The sequence below is a fragment of the Oncorhynchus mykiss genome, chromosome 7 (genome assembly GCF_013265735.2).
Source record: "Oncorhynchus mykiss isolate Arlee chromosome 7, USDA_OmykA_1.1, whole genome shotgun sequence".
Taxonomy (NCBI): Eukaryota; Metazoa; Chordata; class Actinopteri; order Salmoniformes; family Salmonidae; genus Oncorhynchus; species Oncorhynchus mykiss.
Genome location: NC_048571.1, coordinates 39784613 through 39804924, shown reverse-complemented (window position 1 = coordinate 39804924; position 20312 = coordinate 39784613).

The following is a 20312-nucleotide window of genomic DNA, read 5'->3' as shown; positions in this document are numbered from 1 at the left end:
TCCAGCATTAGGCTACTAGGTCATTAAATGTATAATCAGGAAGTTGATGGTACGTTTGTGGGTGATTTAAGTATGTGGGTGAAGAAAAGCTTACAGTTAATGCAAGTACTAGTCTTGAATTGTAGAGGCGGCATGAAGTTATAACCTGATGACAGTTGATATAGCAAGAAATTACCACACCCATCTGATCTTGACATACTTGATTATTAGTCACATTGCCAAAGTGTAACAGTTATTTTTCTTCTATTAGCATCTTCAAGAGCCCGTGTCTTTGAAAAGACCCTACAAAGCACATTGTGTTTTAAATGTTTCAAGTCTGATGAACGAGTCTACTTTCTCAAAGTTCTGTTCCCACCAACTGTATGGGATGGACAGGAAAATCTGTTAAGCGTGTACTGTAAATGTGCTAACGTTGTGACATCTGTGATATTCTCTGAAGTTGCAGATGCAGAGGACTTGAGGCCATGTGTCATCTCAAGCCAGAGCAACAGAAAGTGTCTGGTTGTAATTTGTTAGGGTAAACAATTGAATTGTATGTATTAGTATTAGAACTTTACAAACCTTTAAAATTACCATCACATTTTTGCATATTAGGTTATTTAAAGTCGTATTACTATTTGTGCAATAATGAACTTTCCAAATACTTGAGGTGCTGTGTATAGGTGAAACTGGTACTGACAACAGTAGTGAAATCACCACACTCTTCTGGGGTAAAACACAAGTGCGATGCCATGTTTGTAAATATCTGGATGTATTTGCCATCAAACTAAAAGTATTATTTAAAACACAAAATTATGCTTAGGATTTATTTTTGTTGAGATTTATTAACCTTCCCACTGAGCTGTCAGCAGCTACAGTGGGGCAAAAAAGTATTCAGTCAGCCACCAATTGTGCAAGTTCTCCCACTTAAAAAGACTAGAGAGGCCTGTAATTTTCATCATAAGTACACTTCAACTATGACAGACAAAATGAGGGAAAAAAATCCAGAATATCACATTGTAGGATTTTTAATGAATTTATTTGCAAATTATGGTGGAAAATAAGTATTTGGTCAATAACAAAAGTTTAAATACTAAATACTTTTTTGCCCCACTGTGTATGGTTATCAATACTACTGATGCATATGAAGAGTCAATATTTTGATCGAGGTATTTCACATGGCCTTCATACATGTTCTGCCTGGTACTTATGACTTGAATTGTCACACTGCTTACAGCTAAACTGTTGAGTCTTTATTATTTTTCAAATCTTCAAGCAGTGGAGATGAGGACAATGGTGAAAGTTTAAATACTAAATACTTTTTTGCCCCACTGTGTATGGTTATCAATACTACTGATGCATATGAAGAGTCAATATTTTGATCGAGGTATTTCACATGGCCTTCATACATGTTCTGCCTGGTACTTATGACTTGAATTGTCACGCTGCTTACAGCTAAACTGTTGAGTCTTTATTATTTTTCAAATCTTCAAGCAGTGGAGATGAGGACAATGGTGAAACTGGAGATGATCCGAAAAAGAGTTCAGGACTGCTCTGAACCAAGTTATGGAGGTCGTAGAGGCCCGGCAGCCAAAGGAATCAGAATCCTTGGGGCAACTTGAAATGCTGCAAAACCCTGCAGTAACAAATGAGGTATATCTGTGAAACACTTAAAGCCTCTCTGGGATATGTGGGACGGTAGCATCCCACCTTGCCAACAGCCAGTGAAAGTGCAGGCGCCAAATTCAAAACAACAAAAATCTCATAATTAAAATTCCTCAAGCATACAAGTATTTTACATCATTTTAAAGATAAAATTCTCATTAATCCAGCCACAGTGTCTGATTTCAAAAATGTTTTACAGCGAAAGCACCACAAACGATTATGTTAGGTCACCACCAACTCACGGAAAAACACTGCCATTTTTTCCAGCCAAAGAGAGGAGTCACAAAAAGCACAAATAGAGATAAAATTATTCACTAACCTTTGATGACCTTCATCAGTTGACACTCATATGACTTCATTTTACACAATACATGTATGTTTTGTTCGATAAAGTGCGTATTTCATTAAAAAAATCAAATTTTACATTGTTCAGTAGTTCTAAAACATGGGGTGATTGTGCAGAGAGCCACATGAATTCACAGAAATACTCATTATAAATGTTGATGAAAATTCAAGTGTTATGCATGGAACTGTAGATACACTTCTCCTTAATGCAACCACTGTGTCAGATTTTATAAAACTTTACGGAAAAAGCATAATCTGAGTACCGCGCTCAGAGCCCAAACTAGCCAAAATAAATATCCGCCATGTTGCGCAGTCAACATTAGTCAAAAATAACATTATAAATATTCACTTACCTTTGATGATCTTCATCAGGATGCACTTCCAGGAATCGCAGTTCCACAATAAATGTTTGTTTTGTTCGATAATGTCCATCATTTATGTCCAAATAGCTTCTTTTTTAGGGCGTTTGATAAACAAATCCAAAAGCGTGTTCAGGTCCACCGGAACGCCGGACGAAAAGTTAAAAAAGTTCCTTTACAGCCTGTCGAAACTTGTCAAACTAAGTATAGAATCAATCTTTAGGATGTTTTTATCATAAATCTTCAATAATGTTCCAACCGGAGAATTCCTATGTCTGTAGAAAAGCAATGGAACGAGAGCTAACTCTCTCGTGACCGCGCCTCAGAGCCTGTGGCAATCTGCCAGACACCTGACTCATTCCTCTCTCATTCGGTCCCACTTCACAGTAGAAGCCTGAAACAACGTTCTAAAGACTGTTGACATATAGTGGAAGCCTTAGGAAGTGCCACATAACCAATATCCCACTGTATCTGCAATAGGGGCTGAGTTTTAAAAAAACTAAAAGCCTCAGATTTCCCACTTCCTGGTTGGATTTTTCTCAGGTTTTCACCTGCCATATGAGTTCTGTTATACTTACAGACATCATTCAAACAGTTTTATAAACTTCTATTTTTATATCCAATACTACTATTAATATGCATATATTAGCATCTCGGACAGAGTAGCAGTGAGTTTACTCTGGGCATCTTATTCATCCAAGCTACTCTAAGCTATGCAGGCTAGCAGCATACAACCCTGCATACCACTGCTGGCTTGCTTCTGAAGCTAAGCAGGGTTGGTCCTGGTCAGTTCCTGGATGGGAGACCAGATGCTGCTGGAAGTGGTGTTGGAGGGCCAGTAAGAGGCACTCTTTCCTCTGGTCTAAAAAAAAATATCCCAATGCCCTGTGTAGGGTGCCGTCTTTCGGATGGGACGTTAAATGGGTGTCCTGACTCCGTGAGGTCATTAAAGATCCCATGGCACTTATCATAAGAGTAGGAGTGTTAACCCTGGTGTCCTGGCTAAATTCCCAATCTGGCCCTCAAATCATCACGGTCTCCTAATAATCCCCAGTTTACAATTGGCTCATTCATCCCCCTCCTCTCCCCTGTAACTATTTCCCAGGTCATTGCTGCAAATGAGAACTTGTTCTCAGTCAACTTACCTGGTAAAATAACGGATAAAAAAAAATCAATACTGCCCCCCTGTCACCAAAAAGTTAAAGACTCCCACTATCGAAAGAAAATTGCCATTTAAAATGTATCTGTTTGTAATTAAACATTTTTTAAAAAATCACGTATTTGAACAGCAATTGACAAACAAAAGTTAGCTGTTTATCAAATGCCACTTGAATGTGACCAGATTAGAGAGAAGATTTCAACCTGCAATATTATTGGATCCAAATATCTTAATGTCAATGAAAGGCTGGTGTCATATATGCCTATTTAGTGTTTGGATTGATTTCCCAATTAACACTTAACTTATCTTAAGAAGAAACAATCAGCCCTCTGCCTATTTACAAACATGAGTTTTAGCCCATGATTACGTGATACACTCCAAAAATGATTTCTCATTATTATCATTAAGAACTGTATGGCCAGTTGAGGAACACACAAATGAGTGTTATCCGATACCTGACCCTCTGCTGTGGCCAGGACCTGGGCTCAGGAATCAGATGAATGATGAGAAAAACTGGAACAGAGGAGCTGTGGATAGGCTGCTCCTTGAAGGGCAGGAAGGGGAAGAGGGCCTTTAATGAGCGATCAATCTATGATGTCACAAGGAAGTAAATGCACACGTTTAGATCGTTATTTACTATTATTAAGTAGATAGCATTATTGGTCAATTGATGGTAAGTCAAATGTGTATTTATTAACATTTCAAATGAATTAAAATCAGTAACAAGGCAGTTACAAACTAAATGTAAAATCCTACCACCTGTTAAGTTCGTAGAGAGAGGACAAAGGAAAGGTGAAGGAGAGAGGTCTCATGGCCAAAACTGCCTATGAGGGAAGAGAGGGACAATACCCAACTTCTGTCTCAGCCAGCATAGGTGGAAAAGTAGTGATATGACAAGGAACGTACCATTTAAAAAAAATTCTGAACATGAGGTTTGCTTTCAGGGACGCTCCTAAGGCTGCCTAGTAAGAGGTAAATGACCAAATAGCAGATGCCCTCAAACATGCACCAGCTTGGCTCAAGTGTAAGCGAAAGGTATGATTAACACTTTATTTTTTTATATATATATTTTTTTACTTCACTTCAATCCAGTCGGTCAGTATAGCTAAATAATTGTGCTAGTACAAAAGGAATGTAGTAGGGAGTCGACGTTAAAACCGGCGTTTTGATAATTTGTTTACTGAAAATAATGACCAATTTGTGTTATTGTGACATCCAGGAGCGGGTTGAGCAGGCGACAGTGGATGAGGATGGAACAGCAGCACCTGAATAAACATAACATAGTTCTTAACTTTTAGCTTGAAGCAGTTTTACAGTCCTTGATTGGAGTGCAGTGTTCGTGTTTTTACTGACTTGTTATTTTGTGAGCTTATAGCTGTGATTTTTTTCCCCCCCGAAACTATTGTCTATTCTATTGTTTAAGTTAAAAAATATATATATTTTCTGGAATTTTGCATATTTCGTCAGTGGACACCTACCGACAAGATACTGTGTTGATGTTCAGGGTAGATTAAATGACGTATATCTTATAATGTAATTAGATATTCAGGGGCCCCCTCATTTCCACGTCCGGAAGTGACTTGGGAAGTAACTTTTGTCAACTGACACCACAGTTGAAAACATCTGGGAGATGTTTCATGAAAGCATTATTTTTATGTCGACTTCATAACGTTGCTATTACGTCAGAAAGTACAATGAGAACCCCACAAAATGCCGTTTCTGGTAGTCACTGCGAACTTAACTTGGTCAGTGTTTACCTACAGCACCAACAAGACATGTAAGTGTGCGCGTTCAGGAAAGATTCAAGGTCATCTCTTATAACGTCACTAAATAACGTGAGTCAGCTGTTTAAAAAGATCCCCCCACATTTCAACGTCCTAAAAAGACTTGCGACATGACTTTGGTCAGCTGACGCCACAGGGAAATGTACTGTAGGAGACGTTTCATGAAAACATAATTTTTAGGTCAACCGCATAATGTTGCTAAAGGTCAGAAAGTACATTGAAAGCCCCACAAAATGCAGTTTCTGGTAACCACTGTGAACGTAACTTTCGTCAGTGGTTACCTGCAGTACCAGTACGGCACATAACAGTGTGCACGTTCAGGGAACATTCAAGGACATCTCTTATAACCTTCCCGAATAATGTTATTTAGCTGTTTAAAATCCTCCACATTTCTACGTCCTGAAAAGTCTTGGGACGTGAGTTTTGTTAGCGGACACCACAGCTACATAGAAGGCACGTTTCACAATAACGTTATCATGAATTACGTGGGGGCTAAAATAACTTTGTGGTCACATCCTGGAATGTAATTTTGTTTCCTGGGTACACACGATGGAACGGAAACAAGTACAATAGAGTTGAATGAATTAGCATGAATTCAAATAAACCAGAATTGCAATTTGATTTATCATCATCAACAGATCATGCATGCCTATACATCCGTTTCCTTTTCCCTAATTGTGGCATGATGATATGCCATTTTGTAAAGATTGAGTGGGATGTGTTTTCTGCGTTTTAACAGCTTGCATATGTGAAGTAATTAGTATGCATTCAACATCTTTATAGCTGGTTATGTTTCTCTGTATGTACGACATTGGCCTCAAAACAGGGCTTTTAACCAATCAGTGAACTGTGAAGACAGTACAGCTTTGATTTCTGCGATCACGGTGTCAAATTCTGGGTATTCATGATGCCAGCCCTGTGTTTCTTAGCAACATAAAGTTTGAAAGATGTATCCCATTTCCTCCCTCCCTCCCTCAAACCCAGAGCAATGCAGTCAGTACAGTTGTTCATAATTTGTCTAGAACTATTATATCGTTTGGGGAAATATAGATGGAGTGAGTCGCTGAATTTAAGGTATTTTATTTGAGGTTTCTGCAAGCCTCCTTTGTAAAGAGAGTGGCCATGGAAGGATTATGTGAAGTCTCATCATTGTTAGCTGTATGTTGTTCAGCTCATGAAAGAGCATGCGTGGCTCTCCTCTTGAAAAGCAAGGCCTGTTTTTTTTTTTTTTACAGCGGAGCGGAGCAGAACAGAGCCATTGATTTGAGGCTATGGAGACAGTACAGTGCACCACAGCAGAGGGAGTTCAGGAGAGTCCTAAGGGACCTCAGGATTGAGCTCAGTGGGCTCAAGAGGAGTCATGAGAGGAGACAAACAATGCTGCAATGCCAGGTCTCTGTACCTTCTTGCTAAATGCAAGTAAAATATGTTTCCTATAGCTATGTCTATTGGGTGGACTCATTCTGTCATGTGAGGCGGCTGTATTGTGTGCTGGCAGACAGTGAACTGAAGAAAAAGTACAGTGTAAATAAGAAATTCCCTATTTACACCACCTACTGTATTGTCAGTTCCAAGGCATGAGAGTCTCTGTTGGAAATGTTCAAGTATCCCACATATTGGCCATCATGTTCAAGTTAGCTATGGAATGGATTATGCCCAATGTTAATTTTTACTGATGGATGTATATGTGATGCATGGATGATTCTTGGAAATGTATACGTGATCTGGGAATAATATGGCAAAAAACTATCTTAAGTGAATGTTCACTGAGTTCACCCCTCTACTGTGGAGTGACATTGACACGGTTGGGAATCCTGCCACATGTTTTGTATTTTCTATCTGTGGATCTGACAGATTGTCTGTCAACTGCTGTTTGGAACAGTGTGTCCCCTGGTACTTTCACTTACCGGTCTTTAGATAAACTATATGGCTGTCCATTACAGACGCATCAGTGCTTATAGGATTCACTGGCTTGGGCAGATAAATGACTCAACTTCAATCAAAGCAAGTGTATCGCTCAAGCTGAAATTACACCGTTCAGAGGATTGCATTGAACTCCTCGATACTTTTCTCAGTTGAATGGTCGGACTGTCATTTTTGTTGACAGCTTATACATTCCATTATCTGTGTGCATCACTATTAGTTTGCATAACAGCGGATGAACTTGTCCTAAATACACTTGATTTATTGAAAATGTTTGGCTTTCAGATTGAGACTTATTGAAGCAAATAACAGGCCAGATGCTCAAGTAAAAATGCTGTCAGATATTCATCTATTTTTACACAATTGTTCCCTACGGCAAGGAGGGAAGTCCTTCTTTTAGTGATCTTGAGTAGTTTGTCAGTATAGTTTTGCTCTGACCTTGATGCACTCATCTTGACAATCTGTGTTTCCGTGTGTTTATGTTGAAAAACATGTGTGTTTGTATGAAAACATGTAGCCTTTAACATTCTGTTAGTCGTCTATTTATATGTTAATTAAAACTTGAACACTTTCAGTCTATTGAATAAATGAAAATTGATTAAATGAGCAATGTGTTTCATTGAGTTTATTCGAAAGTGTTTTTATTATGTTCTAAATACTAAGAGGTAGAAGAGACAGGCCTTCTACTCCCACACCTGAAGTAAAGCATTTGAGAAGGATGGCATTTAGATTGCACCTTATGCTTTTGCAAAACTTTTTAGCTATATTGCAGTGCACAAATAACATGTATTTAGCAGTATGAGACTGTTATTTTTCTGCATTTTGTTGGCCTATTGAGGGGCAATCATTCTGTAGGCTTGAGATGAACAGAGACGCTCATGACTGGACATTACCACTGCAGGGACCATGGATTGAAGTATAAAAATATGGCCTACTAACCATTCATGTGAAATAATTGCTTGTTTTCCATCAGAAATGATGTTACCACTTGTAAAGTTGACGATCCTATTTCTTACTGCTATGTTATTAATTTGGTGTTCATCCACTTTTCTTTCCTCTGTTTGCTCATCCTTTGTCGTAGCCATACACACACACACACACACGCACACATATACATACACACACACACGCACACACATACAGACACACACACACACACACACACACACACACAAATACATGTTTAAACACACACAAACAAACATGTATCATGCATCATTACACATCATAGCATTATTGGATTGCTTCAACTTCACACAGCATGTCTACTTCCCCACCCATGACAGATGCCATGTGCTTGGCCTTGTGTGCTATAACACGGCTCCCTTCAACCTCTCAGGTCTGGACACACCCATCTCTGACCACAAGGCCATTCTGTTCAGTGAGCCTGCCCTCATGCCCAAGCCCACCAACAAGCTCATCACTACCTACAGAAATCTAAAAAGGATTAACACTGCTGACCTAATGGATATCCTGCAATCACATGACACCCCTGGCCCTCATGTATCCTCAGTAATGAAGCTGGTGCTTCATTACAATAGTGAGCTCTCCTCCTACCTGGATGTTCTGGCTCCCGTTTTAACAAGGGTGGTCCCTTTCAACATCCACTGGTACACTTCTGAGCAGCGTGCCATGAAAGCCACAGGACAGGATTGGAACTGCTCTACAAATGGACAGGGCTCATTATTAACCCTTGTGTTTAACAGCAGAGAAAACCCCCTAAATTATATTTTTTCAACTTGAAATTTGATTACTTTTCCTAGAGTAACCCCAACATTAGAAAAAGTGAGAAAAAAAATCATATTTCTATGAAAGCTGTACACGACCAGGGTACAAAGATTGTCTTCGGTTATTTTTGACCCGGCAGTTACAAAATAATTTACACACCACAGAAACCACAAAGACACACACAATGAAAAATGCAGATTATGTGTGCTACTGACTGAACTCAGCCATCAGCTCCCGAATAGGAAAATCACCATGGTTAGCACAGTTAGAAAGAACAAGCCTGAGCTCCCCCCTGCACTCCTCGCAACAATGGGGAGAGACGCCTTCTCAACAAAGCTTGCCTTCACCCCCACCACACCTCTAGTTTCTTACCTCTCAAAGAGGAAAAAGAATGTGGTCCTCCTGAGCACACTGCACAAAACGGTTGAGATCAGTGATCATGAGGACAGGAAGCCAGCCATCATCCTGGACTACAACCACAACAAAGGAGGTGTGGACAACCTGGACAAGGTGATTGGAACTTACAGCTGCAAGAGGATGACTGCTCGCTGGCTCCTGGTCACCTTCCATAACATCATTGTTCCTGGTGCAGCTGGGAAAGGCACTTGTAAGCCCACACATTCCTTCTTTGAATGTGTGGGGTAACAAGTTCTGCTCAGGGGCTGAATCTTGTCCTGATCCACCTGAGGCTGCAGCTGGGGCAGGAAAGAGGTGGAGATGCCAATTCTGCCCCCAAAGAAGAAGTGTAAAACAAATACTATGTGCTGCACATGTGAGAAATACATCTGTAAAGTCCATGCACACACACTTGCATTCTGTTCTACATGTGCTAATTAGAGTTGATAGATTTTTTTTAAAATCTTATTTTAGTCTTATTTATTGTTGTTGTTTATACACCTTGTCGGTGGGGGAAAAGGTTCAAAAAATGGGAGAAGACTAGTATTTTGTGGTTGATTTCCTCATTGTACAGTATATGAGAAAATATCACTATGTTGCCAAAAAAGATCAAGACTTATTGTTTCCCTTCAATAAAATGCATGCAAAACTACATTCTGCACATTTCTGCTACCTTCTTAGGCTATACAAGGGCATATCTTGCTAAAAGAATTCATGTTAACACATATGCAGTCCCTTTAGCAATAATAATAATAATAAACCTCTACTTTAGTAAAGAAAACAATTATGACAGGTGTGTTGATAAAAAACAAGTGGTGTCCACTGATTAAATGCAGTCTTTCGACATTGTGACGAGGGAAAACCCAGATATTCACAAAGTGTGTGATGAATGACAGATTGCTTCTTCAAGCAAAAAATATTTGGGGTTTAAAATGTAAAAAACAGTTAAGATCCTTTTTTTAGGGGTTTATTGATGGTGGGTAAATTTTTACCCTTAAAACAAGGGAGTAAACAGAACGTTAAGACTACACAAGGGTTTATAAGCACCTTTACAACTACAAGGACACACTTGCCACACCCTAGACCCACTCCAATTTGCATACCACCCCAACAGATCCATAGACGACACAATCTCAATTGCAAACCCCACTGCCCTCACCCACCTAGATAAGAGAAAATCATATGTGAGAATGCTGTTTATTGACTACAGCTAAGCATCGTCCCCTCCAAGCTTGTCACCAAGCTTAGGACACTAGGATTGAACACTTCCCTCGGGAACTCGATCATAGACCTATGTCATGCTGACCCTCAACACGGGGGCCCCACAGAGTTATGTGCTTAGTTTCCTTTTGTACACCCTGTTCACTCATGACTGCGTGGCCACGCACGACTCCAAAACCATCATCAATTTTTCTGACGACATGACGGCGGTAGGCCTGATCAACGGTGACGATGGGACAGGCGATAGGGAGGAGGTCAAAGACCTGGCAATGTGGTGCCACGACAACAACCTCTCCCTCAATGTCAGCAAGACCAAGGAGCTGATCGTGGACTACAGGAAACAAGGGGGAGAGCACACGAACTTCCTCGGAGTCCAAATCACCAAGTACCTAAAATGGTCCACACACACGTGCACAGTCATGAAGAAGGTACGATAGCATGTCTTCCCGCTAAGGAGGTTAAAAAAGTTTGGCATGGGCCCCTCAAATCCTCAAAAGGTTATACAGCTACACCATTGAGAGCATCTTGACTCGCTGAATTACTGCTTGGTATGGCAACAGCACCGCCCTCGATCGAATGGCTCTTTTGAGAGTGGTGCTGACAGCCAAGTAAATCACTAGGGCAAGCTCCCTGCCGTCCAGGACCTTTATATCAGGTGGTGTGAAAGGAAAGCCCATCAAATATGCCACCAACAGGTTTCTGAGCAGCTTCCATCCCCAAGCCATGAAACTGCTAAATAGCTAACAAAATGGCTACACGGACTATCTGAGTTGACCCTTGTATTTACAGTGAACAAACATATAAATTAAACATGTAAAGTGTTGGTCCCATGTTTCATGAGCTGAAAAAAAAGATCCCAGAAATGTTCCATATTCACAAAAAGCTAAGGTCCATCAAAGCCACCTCCTCTCGTCCATGGTACGTCTTTAACAGGTTTATGTGATAGAGTTGGACCTTCTTCCTCCTGTCAGGTTGCTTGATGAGGTAATTGACCGGTGAGACCCTTTTCATTACATCGTAGGGCCCCCTCCACTGCGCCAGCAAGCGATGTTCGGCCGTGGGCACGAGCACCATCACTTTCTCTCCCACGGTGAACTCACGGGGGGTCGCGGACTTATCATAGGCCCGGCCTTGGGTCCTTTGTGCCTTCTCCATATGCTCCTTGACTATGGGCCACACTGCTGACAGGCGGTCTCTCATCAGGTTAACGTGTTCTATTGTGGATCGAAAGGGGCATGGTTGGGTCTCCCAGGTCCCCTTGGCTAAGTTGAGGATCCCTCGACAGGGTCTGCCATAGAGCAATTCAAACGGAGAGAATCCAGTGGATGCCTGGGGTACTTCTCGCAGGGCAAACATTAAGTGTGGAAGAAGCATGTCCCAGTTTGACCTGTCTCGGGACACCACTCTTCTCAACATGCTTTTAATCGTTTTGTTCAAGCGTTCACACAACCCGTCTGTTTGAGGGTGGAATATGCTTGTACGTATCTGTTGAACCTGATATAACCGACACAAGTCCTTCATCAACTGGGGCATGAACGGGGTTCCCTGATCGGTTAAGATCGTCTTGAGGATACCCACACGAGAGAACATCATGAATAACTCCTTGGCAATTCCCTTTGGCGACATGTTACGCAGGGGTATGGCCTCCGGGAACTTGGTAGCGTAATCTATAACCACTAGGATGTACTCATGTCCTCTGGCGGATTTTGGGAGGGGTCCTACGAGGTCCATAGCTATGCGTTCAAAGGGAGTCTCTATGATGGGGAGAGGAATCAAAGGGTTACGTAGGCGTGGCCGTGGAGCAGTACTTTGACATTGATCACACGTCCTACAATACCTGGCCACATCCCGGGTGACCCGGGGCCAATAGAATCTCTGCATGATTCTGTCAATAGTCTTGTCTCGTGCCAGGTGTCCTCCTAGGACATGGGAATGGGCTAACTCTAGAACTGTATCCCTGTATGGTCTAGGCACCATTAGAAATTCCTGGTTTTCCCCCCTTCGTTGTACGACCCAGTATAAGAGACCCTGCCTGATTGCATAGTAAAGAAGAGGGGGCTCACCTGATCCGTCGACGTTCCTCCCGTCGATCACCTTCACCTTCCTCATGGCCTCCCTTAGGTCTGGGTCTCTATGCTGCAAGGTGCCGAACTGTCCCTTTAATTCCCGGGGCAGGTCGACCTCGGTAGAGGGATGTGGAGGTTGTTCCCCATCCCCATCAGGGGTGACCAAGGAGAATCCCTTCCAGGTTCCCTCCTCAGATGGAGCTTCAAATATATCCCTTAGCGCCTTGTTGCTCCTTCCTTCCTGCGTTGTGTATAACCCTTCACAGGTGTCTTCATCGGTGGTTTCCTGGAATATCTGCCGTAAATGTTGGGTCGCTATTTCTTCCTCTGCTGCAGAGGACGAGGACGCGGCTACGTCTCCTTGTAGGACTACTACCTCGGGCTTGGATTTTCTCTTCTTTCCTGTCCCCCTTCTTCCCGTGCATAACGTCATCTGCCGAAGCTCCTTATATAGGGGACAGTCTCTCCCGATCCATAATGGCACCTTCAGCTGGGGCACTTTCCCTGCCCTGACTGTACACCTTCCTTTTGGAGTGAGAATAGGCAGATTCAGAGTGGGGTAATAGTGGGTCTCTCCATGGATACAGGTTATGGCTACTTTGTCTGGTAGCAGTGTTGCGGAGGTCACCATCTGCTCCTCTACTAACGTAACCATACTTTCCGAGTCGAGAATGGCCACATCTTGTCCTTCGACTTGAACCGGAATCTCTGGGGCTGGGGCTATCTCTGCTAACCAACAATGTTGACCCTGCCCCCTCAAAACAGGATGTGTGGGGGTAGGCAGTGATGACTCCATGACCATGGGCTCGTCGTTGCTAGGACATTGTGGGGCATAATGATCGGGAGACTGACATTTATAACACAGACACTGCTGTGTGGTGGCTGACTTCTCCCACTTCCGGAGGGGGTTTGGACGTTTCCATGGCGGACGCGCCGGGGTGAGTCGTGGTACAGGATTTGAAGAATCCTTCCGTTCCTCGTCACTTTTTAACAACTCCCCTGTAGACCGATATGTTTCCACCGCCTGGGCTATGTCGTCGGCTGACAACGGGTTGGCTTGCCCCACAACCCTTTTTAAGTCACTGGGTAATTCCCTCAATATATTGTCCACTACGAGGGTCTCTATCACATGTCCTACTCCCTTTCCAGGTTCTATCCACTGTTTTGTCAGTCATATTAATGCGAAGATCTGGGCAAGGACGGGTTGATCAGCTGTATAGGTCCATTGATTGAACTTTACGGCCCTATCTCTGGCAGTTAGCTGGTACCGGGACAGGATCTCGGTTTTTAGTTGCCCATAGTCCGCAGCTTCGCCACTCTTCCAAGGTGGCCGTCCTTTCGAAGGTCATGAGGAAGGCCTCAATATCATCCTCCTTGGAGAGACGAGGTAAGATGTGGTGAGCAGCCGCTCTTGGCTTAACTCTAGGTTCTTCTCACCGGCTCAGCTGTTGTTGCAGGAGTTCTATGGTTGTCTGCTGTGCCGTGATCAATTGATGTAGTAGGGCGTTATCCATCGTTCTTGAATGGTTCCTCCGGGTCTACTGGAAGAATCTTGATTTACTCACTTATCCTTGTGTCACTCGTCCACCTAATGCCCGCATTCTCCACCAATGTGAGCGGACCAACTAATTGGGCGTCACTCTAAAGTGGGAAGGTGGAATAAACCAGTAGGTTTTCATGATTGAACACAGTTCTCTATTGAGGGCATTTGGTCAACACAAACACTCCAACATTATCAATGAAAATCTCCCAAGGAAAAACATACATCTTCTTCTCCAGATGAAACAGAAACACAATAGGATTATCTTTAAACTACAACAAAAGTCACGGGATTGTCACCGTCTTAGTGGTTCTTCATGGATAGCTCCTCTGTCTCGGTGGCCATCTTCTAGAGATAGTTTTCCCCCTCTCTCTGCTGGTTCCATACTCTCTCTTATAGGGGAAGGATAATATGCCATTAGTACCGTCAGCTGTTCTCAACCTCTAGCGTCGAGCAATCCCGTATCCGGGAGCGTAATCATAGCCTCAAGCTCATTACCATAACGCAACGTTAACTATTCATGAAAATCGCAAATGAAATTAAAGAAATATATTCACTCACAAGCTTAGCCTTTTGTTAACAACACTGTCATCTCAGATTTTCAAAATATGCTTTTCAACCATAGCTACACAAGCATTTGTGTAAGAGTATTGATAGCTAGCATAGCATTAAGCCTAGCAGGCAACATTTTCACAAAAACAAGAAAAGCATTCAAATAAAATCATTTACCTTTGAAGAACTTCGGATGTTTTCAATGAGGAGACTCTCAGTTAGATAGCAAATGTTCATTTTTTCCAAAAATATTATTTGTGCAGGAGAAATCACTCCGTTTTTTTAATCATGTTTGGCTAAGAAAAAAACCTGAAAATTCAGTCATTACAACGCCAAACTTTTTTCCAAATTAACTCCATAATATCGACAGAAACATGGCAAACGTTGTTTAGAATCAATCCTCAAGGTGTTTTTCACATATCTATTCGATGATAAATCATTCGTGGCAGTTGGGTTTCTCCTCAGTAGCAAATGGAAAAGTACTGCAGCTGGAGATTACGCAATAATTGCGACGGAGGACACCAAGCGACCACCTGGTAAATGTAGTGTCTTATGGTCAATCTTCCAATGATATGCCTACAAATAATACAATGCTGCAGACACCTTGGGGAAACGACAGAAAGTGTACGCTCATACGTGGCCCATTCACAGCCACATAAGGAGACATTAGAACACAGCGCCTTCAAAATCTGGGGCACTTCCTGTTTGAAATTTCATCTTGGTTTCGTCTGTAGCATCAGTTCTGTGGTACTCAAAGACAATATCTTTGCAGTTTTGGAAACGTCAGAGTGTTGTCCTTCCAAAGCTGTCAATTATATGCATAGTCGAGCATCTTTTCGTGACAAAACATCTTGTTTAAAACGGGAACGTTTTTAATTCCAAAAATTTAAATAGCGCCCCCTATATCCAAGAAGTTAATTGCCTCTGGTTACCTTGTCTCCCATGCCTTGTTGGGCTACTATCCGTGAGCCCAGCCTGCCCTCTGGTGGTCCTTCCACACATGCTAACTGCAGGAATGTCCACCAGAGTTGTTGCTAGGCAATTGAATGTTCATTTATCTATGTTAATTTAGCAGTACATCCAACCGGCCTCACAACCGTAGAACACGTGTAACCACACCAGCCCAGGACCTCCACATCCGGCTTCTTCACTGCAGGATCATCTGAGACCAGCCACCTGGACAGCTGATGAAACTGTGGGTTTGCACAACGAAAGAATAGCTGAACAAACTGTCAAAAATCAACTCAGGGAAGCTCATGTGCGTGCTCATCTTCCTCACCAGGGTCTTGATCAGACTGTAGTTCGACGTCCTAACCAAATTCAGTGGGCAAATGCTTACCTTCGATAACCACTGGCATGATGGAGAAATGTGCTCTTCATGTAGGAATCCAGTTTCAACTGTATCGAGCAAATGGCAGACAGCTTTTATGGCGTTGTGTGGGTGAGCTGTTTGCTGATGTCAATTCTGAACAGATTGCCCCATGGTGGCAGTGGGGTTATGGTATGGGCAGGTATAAGCTAAGGACAAGGAACACAATTGCATTTTATAAATGGCAATTTGAATGCACAGAGATACCGTGACGCCCATCGTCGTGCCATTCAACACCATCACCCAATGTTTCAGCATGATAATGCATGGCCCCATGTTACAAGGATCTGCACACAATTCCTGGAAGCTGAAAATGGCCTAGTTTTTCCATGGCCTGCAAACTCACCAGACATGTCACCCATTGAGCCATTGAGCATGTTTGGGATACTCTATCCAGCAACATCACACAGCCATTGAAGAGGAGAGGGATAACATTCCACAGGCCACAGTCAACAGCCTGATCAACTCTATGCGAAGGAGATGTGTTGCGCTGCATGAGGCAAATGGTAGTCACACAGATACTGACTGGTTTCTGGTCCACGCCCACTTTTTATAGGTATTTGTGACCAACAGATGCATATCTGTATTCCAGTCATGTGAAATCCATAGATTAGGGCCTAATTAATGTATTTTAATTATTGACTGATTACCTTATAGAGTATCAATCAATCAATCAAATGTTTTTAGAAAGCCCTTTTTACATCATCAGCTGTCACAAAGTGCTATACAGAAACCCAGCCTAAAACCCCAAACAGCAAGCAATGCAGATTTTGAAGCACGGTGGCTAGGCAAAAAAACTCTCTAGAAAGTCAGGAACCTAAGAAGAAACCTAGAGAGGAACTAGGCTCTGAGGGGTGACCAGTCATCTTCTGGCTGTGCCGGGTGGAGATTATAACAATAAATGGCCAAGATGTTCAAACGTTCATAGATGACCAGCAGGATAAAATAATAATAATCACAGTGATTGTCGAGGGTGCAACAGGTCAGCACCTCAGGAATAAATATCAATTGGCTTTTCATAGCCGATCATTCAGAGTTAGAGACAGCAGATGCGGTAGAGAGAGTTGAAAACAGCAGGTCCGGGACATGGTTGCACGTCCGGTGAACAGGTCAGGGTTCCATAGCTGCAGACAGAACAGTTGAAACTGGAGCAGCAGCACGACTAGATGGACTGGGGACAGCAAGGAGTCATCAGGCCAGGTAGTCATGAGGCATGGTCCCAGGTCTCAAGTCCTACGGGAGGGAAAGGGAGAGGGAAAGAGAGAGAATTAGAGGGAGCATACTTAAATTCACACAGGCCACTGGATAAGACAGGAGAAATACTCCAGATGTAACAGACTGACCCTAGCCCCCAAGACACATAAACCATTGCAGCATAAATACTGGAGGCTGAGAAAGGAGGTGGCGAACTGTACTGTCTCTATGCTTCTTACTTGCTTGTGTTATTCTTTTTTTTTCTTGTGTGTTATTGTTCTACCGTATATACATTTTTTGATACATTGATATTGATCACTGCATTGTTGGCTTTAGCGCTTGCAAGACTGGCATTTCACTGTCCTTGTGCACGTGACATTAAACATTTAAACTTGAAATCTACCTATTTCTCCAACATTATAAGGAATGATCAAGGAAACCCAAGAGTGCTCTTCTCAACCATCAACAAATTTCTCCGCCCATTGGAAAACCCCTGTCTCACAATCACCTCAAAGTGGAAGCTCTATACCAACAACTACAACAATCCCAATCAAGCTCCACTGGCTCCCAATCCAATACAGGATAATCTTCAAATTACTCATCCTCACCTACAAAGCACTGGTGCCCACATACCTTACTGACACCTACACTCACACCTTTTCACTGTGCTCCTCTGACACTGGCCTCATCATCATGAGTGCAGCTCATCAACTCTGGATCTCCCTCCCTCTCCATGTCAGAACCTCACAATCCTCACAACTGGGTGGCAGGTAGCCTAGTTGTTAGAGTGTTGGACCAGTAACCGAAAGGTTGCTAGATCAAATCCCTGAGTTGACAAGGTAAACATTTGTTGTTCTGCCCCTGAACAAAGTGGTTAACCCACTGTTCCTAGGCCATCAGTGTAAATAAGAAACTGACTTGCCTAGTTAAATAAAGGTTTAAAAAAATCCATACACATATTCAAGTCCACACTAAAGACACACCTCTTTACAAGGGCTCACACAGATTTAAATAAAAAGTACCATTATATTTAACTAGGCAAGTCAGTTATGAACAAATTCTTATTTACAGTGACGGCCTACCCCGGCCAAAACCTAATGACATTGGGCCAATGGTGCGCCGCCCTATTGGACTCCCAATGAGGGCCGGTTGTGATACAGCCTGGAATCTAACCAGGGCCTGTAGTGACACCTCTAACACTGAGATGCAGTGCCTTAGACTGCTGCTCCACCTGGGAGCCCAAAGACATTGTTGTGTTAGCTTTTATCCTCTGTCTAGTTCCCTTTCTTGGTTATCCTGTCATTATGTTGTGTTCTCCATGGTTAGTCTGTCCTCATGTTTTGTGTACTTTTATGTCCATACATATTTTAATATGTGATTTTATTGCTTTTTATTGTGCTGATTTGTGTATGTAAAGTGACTTAGGGTGTCATGAAAAGCACTTAAAATAAAATGTACTATTTTATTATTATTTTTACTGAGATGGAAGCGGTTGCGCGTGAAAGTGGTTTTACTTTAGATCACTTCTGGCTAGGAAACGTTATTTTGTATTTATCTATGCAACAACCTCTCTCACAAGTAATGACAGGAATTTGAACAAACTAACTGGCAGGATTTGTTGTCCCTCTGTAACTAAACTTTATTGTTATATATAATATTGTCAACAGATCCTTTTTCGGTAACATGAAGGTAACATGGAGGCATATCTAAAATGACTTCTAAAGGAGTTTACAGGTTTATTAACTGTATTTAGTTTATAGATTCTTTATAAAAATTATAATGAACTGTTATAATTTGTGAAAGCACTTCATAATAACTCCAAGTAATAAATCATTACTCTATTCCTAATATGTATAATATAGGTCCGTTTTATACAATGGGTGGTTCTAATCTGAGTGCTGATTGGTTAAAACCGCATTCCAGCCGATGTCCATTCAACAAGTTACTACCGGCTAAATCTATGACTTCAAAATGCCCATTTACTCTGCTACATCTGACTGCACAAACCACTGTCTTGTCAGCCAGCCAGGCAATTTAAAAAACTTGATTTCCACTATAAAAATAAAGATGGCGTCGAAGAACACGACTGACGTTTAACATTCTCCCAACCAATTTTGTGATTATTTTGTGTGTTTTGTGTAACTCATTTTTTTACTTATTGTGTACATAATGTTGCTGCTTCTGTCTCTTATGACAAAAAATTACTTCTGGACATCAGAAAAGCGATTAGTCACTGCAGACTGGAAGAAACTTTATCCTTTAATGAGTCCAACGAGAAGGATATCCTGATTTCACTGGAACAGGCCCAGATCCACGCCTTTTGCGTGAAGAAAAGACGCCGGAAATCTGGGATCCTTGCTAACGTGCAATCGTTAGAAAATAAAATTGATGACCTACTATTAAGATTATCCTACCAACGGGACATTAAAACTGTTATATCTTATGTTTCACCGAGACGTGGCTGAACGAAGAAACGGACAATATAGAGCGGGTGGGATTTTCCATGCACCGGCAGAACAGAGACGCTACCTCTAGTAATACGAGGGGTGGGGGTGTGTGTCTTTTTGTCAATAACAGCTGGTGCGCGATGTCTAATATTAAAGAAGTCTCGAGGTATTGCTCGCCTGAGGTAGAGTACAGCTAGCACAGACTGGAATATGTTCCGGGATTCACACAATGGCATTGAGGAATACACCACCTCAGTCATCGGCTTCATCAATAAGTGCATCAATGAAGTCGTCACCACAGTGACTGTACGTTTCACCTGTTCCTTGTTTGGTTGTTAGGGTGGGGTTATTTAAGTTAGTTCAGCCCGCTTCTGTTTGTGCGGGCTTGTTCATCTGTATGTGTTCGAGTGGTTAGTGTTTTCATTTGGGTTTCTCGCTGTCCTTTAATTTTTCACGATAGGGTACTTTTGTTCTGTAGTTATACCTGGTTTGGTATACTATTTTTGTTCCTGTGATTATTTCTGGACATTAAAGCGTGTTTTTCCCGCATCCTTTGCTCTCTGCGCCTGACTCCACACCTATTCA